The sequence below is a fragment of the Arachis hypogaea genome, chromosome 14 (assembly GCF_003086295.3).
Source record: "Arachis hypogaea cultivar Tifrunner chromosome 14, arahy.Tifrunner.gnm2.J5K5, whole genome shotgun sequence".
Lineage (NCBI taxonomy): Eukaryota > Viridiplantae > Streptophyta > Magnoliopsida > Fabales > Fabaceae > Arachis > Arachis hypogaea.
Genome location: NC_092049.1, coordinates 109,865,051 through 109,868,985, shown reverse-complemented (window position 1 = coordinate 109,868,985; position 3,935 = coordinate 109,865,051). Strand labels below are relative to the sequence as shown.

General features: G+C 39.7%; 1 non-coding gene across 1 annotated transcript; it reads right to left on the bottom strand.

Moving 5' to 3' along the window:
- Window positions 1-1,039: 1,039 nt before the first annotated feature.
- On the bottom strand, window positions 1,040-1,147 carry LOC112745664 (small nucleolar RNA R71). Its single transcript, XR_003173581.1, has one exon. It is a non-coding gene; the product is annotated as a small nucleolar RNA R71 (small nucleolar RNA).
- Window positions 1,148-3,935: the final 2,788 nt, after the last annotated feature.

Below are 3,935 nucleotides of genomic sequence, written 5' to 3'. Positions count from 1 at the left end.
TTAAAATTGATTTTCAAATCTTATCTTTTTGTTTCAATCATATCTTTTTAAATTTCAATCATATCTTTTTCAAAAACAAATTTCAAAACTTTTTCAATCAATCTTATCTTTTTGTTTCAATCATATCTTTTTCAAAACTACCTAACTAATCCTCTCTCTCTTATTTTCGAAAATACCTCCCCCTTTTTCAAAATTCCTTTTTAATTAACTAATTGTTTTAATTTTAATTTAATTTCAACTTTAATTTTCGAAATCTAACTTTCAATTTTAATTTTTATTTTAATTAAATTTCGAAATTCTCTCTCTCATCTCCTTCTATTTATTTATTCATCTACTAACACTTCTCTCCCATCCAAAAATTCGAACACCACCTCCCTCTCAGTGTTCGAATTTTTCCTCTTCTCTTCTTTACATTACATTCTTTTCTTCTTCTACTCACACAAAGGAATCTCTATACTATGACATAGAGGATTCCATATTTTATTTGTTATTTCCTTCTTTGTCATATGAGCAGGAGAAGGACAAGAACATTCTTGTTGAAGCAGATCCTGAACCTGAAAGGACTCTAAAAAGGAAACTAAGAGAAGCTAAAATACAACAATCCAGAGACAACCTTACAGGAATTTTCGAACAGGAAGAGGAGATGGCAGCCGAAAATAATAATAATGCAAGGAGGATGCTTGGTGACTTCACTGCACCTAATTCCAATTTACATGGAAGAAGCATCTCAATTCCTGCCATTGGAGCAAACAACTTTGAGTTGAAACCTCAATTAGTTTCTCTGATGCAGCAGAACTGCAAATTTTATGGACTTCCATCTGAAGATCCTTTTCAGTTCTTAACTGAATTCTTGCAGATCTGTGATACTGTTAAGACCAATGGAGTAGATCTTGAAGTCTACAGGCTCATACTTTTCCCTTTTGCTGTAAGAGACATAGCTAGAATATGGTTGGACTCTCAACCTAAGGATAGCCTGAACTCTTGGGATAAGCTGGTCAAGGCTTTCTTAGCCAAGTTCTTTCCTCCTCAAAAGCTTAGTAAGCTTAGAGTGGATGTTCAAACCTTCAGACAGAAAGAAGGTGAATCCCTCTATGAAGCTTGGGAGAGATATAAGCAACTGACCAAAAAGTGTCCTTCTGACATGCTTTCAGAATGGACCATCCTGGATATATTCTATGATGGTCTGTCTGAATTAGCTAAGATGTCATTGGATACTTCTGCAGGTGGATCTATTCACCTAAAGAAAACGCCTGCAGAAGCTCAAGAACTCATTGACATGGTTGCTAATAACCAGTTCATGTACACCTCTGAGAGGAATCCTGTAGGTAATGGGATGCCTCAGAAGAAGGGAGTTCTTGAAATTGATACTCTGAATGCCATATTGGCTCAGAATAAAATATTGACTAAGCAAGTCAATATGATTTCTCAGAGTCTGAATGGAATGCAAGCTGCATCCAACAGTACTCAAGATGCATCTTCTTAGGAAGAAGCTTATGATCCTGAGAACCCTACAATAGCAGAGGTGAATTACATGGGTGAACCCTATGGAAACACCTATAATCCCTCATGGAGAAATCACCCAAATCTCTCATGGAAAGATCAACAAAAGCCTCAACAAGGCTTTAATAATGGTGGAAGAAACAGGTTTAACAATAGTAAACCTTTTCCATCATCTTCTCAGCAACAGATAGAGAACTCTGAACAAAATACCTCTAATTTAGCAAACTTAGTCTCTAATCTGTCCAAGGCCACTCTAAGTTTCATGAGTGAAACAAGGTCCTCCATAATAAATTTGGAGGCACAAGTGGGCCAACTGAGTAAGAAAATTACTGAAACACCTCCTAGTACTCTCCCAAGCAATACAGAAGAGAATCCAAAGAGAGAGTGCAAGGCCATTGATATAATCAATATGGCCGAATGCATGGAGGACAGAGAGGACGTAAACCCCACTGAGGATAACCTCATGGGACGTCACTCAAGCAAGAAGGAGTTTCCCTTTGAGGAACCAAAGGAATCTGAGGCTCATCTAGAGACCATAGAAATTCCATTGAACCTCCTTATGCCCTTCATGAGCTCTGATGAGTATTCTTCTTCTGAAGAGAATGAGGATATTACTGAAGAGCAAGTTGCCAAGTACCTTGGTGCAATCATGAAGCTGAATGCCAAATTATTTGGTAATGAGACTTGGGAAGAAGAACCTCCCTTGCTCACCAATGAACTAAGTGATCTGGATCAACTGACATTGCCTCAGAAGAAATAGGATCCTGGAAAGTTCTTGATACCTTGTACCATAGGTATCATGACCTTTGAGAAAGCTCTATGTGACCTTGGGTCAGGGATAAACCTCATGACACTCTCTGTAATGGAGAAACTGGGAATCTCTGAGGTGCAAGCTGCTAGAATCTCATTAGAGATGGCAGACAACTCAAGAAAATAGGCTTATGGACAAGTAGAGGACGTACTAATAAAGGTTGAAGGCCTTTACATCCCTGCTGATTTCATAATCCTAGACACTGGGAAGGAAGAGGATGAATCCATCATCCTTGGAAGACCCTTCCTAGCCACAGCAAGAGCTGTGATTGATGTGGACAGAGGAGAGTTGGTCCTTCAACTGAATGAGGACTGCCTTGTGTTCAAAGCTCAAGGATCTCCTTCTGTAACCATGGAGAGGAAGCATGAAAAGCTTCTCTCACTACAGAGTCAACCAAAGCCCCCACAGTCAAACTTAGAGTTTGGTGTTGGGACAACCAAACTCTAAGTTTGGTGTTGGGAGGTCCCAACCTTGCTCTGATTATCTGTGACGCTCCATGAGAGCCCACTGTCAAGTTATTGACATTAAAGAAGCGCTTGTTGGGAGGCAACCCAATGTTATTTAATCATATCTATTTTATTTTCTCTTTGTTATTTCATGTTTTATTAGGTTGATGATCATGTGGAGTCACAAAAACTACTGAAAAATTGAAAGCAGAATGAAAAACAGCATTGAAAACAGAACACCCTGGAGGAAGGACTCACTGGCGTTCAAACGCCAGTAAGGAGCATCTGGCTGGCGTTCAACGCCAGAACAGAGCATGGAGCTGGCGCTGAACGCCAGAAACAAGCATGGAGCTGGCGTTCAACGCCAGAAATATGCTGCATATTGGCGTTGAACGCCCAGAACAAGCATCACTTCGGCGTTTAAACGCTAGAAATGCATGCAAAGGCATTTTACATGCCTAATTGGTGCAGGGATGTAAATCCTTGACACCTCGGGATCTGTGGACCCCACAAGATCCCCACATACCTCCACTTACCTTCCCTCCTCATAATCCTATATCACCCTTTCCCAAGAACCCTTCACCAATCACCTCAATCTCTCTTCCCCTTCACCTCTTCACCACTCACATCCATTTCTTCTTCTTCTATTCTTTTTTCTTTTGCTCGAGGGCGAGCAATATTCTAAGTTTGGTGTGGTAAAAGCATAAGCTTTTTGTTTTTCCATTACCATTGATGGCACCTAAGACCGGCGAAACCTCTAGAAAAGAGAAAGGGAAGACAAAAGCTTCCACCTCCGAGTCATGGGAGATGGAGAGATTCATCTCAAGGGTCTATAGCTCAGTGGTAGAACATTTGACTGCAAATTAAGAGATCCCTGAGATACCTCAGGGGATACATTTTCTTCCACACAATTAATGGGACAACTAAGGGTGGAACATCAAGAGCACTCCATCATCCTTCATGAAATTAGAGAAGATCAAAGAGCAATGAGGGAGGAGCAACAAAGACAAGGAAGAGACATAGAAGAGCTCAAGGACATCATTGGTTCTTCAAGAAAATTCCACCATCACTAAGGTGGACTCATTCCTTGTTCTTAAAATTTTCTGTTTTTCATTTTTTTTATGTTAAATGTTTATCTAGGTTTGTGTCTTATTACATGATCATTAGTAGTTAAGTGT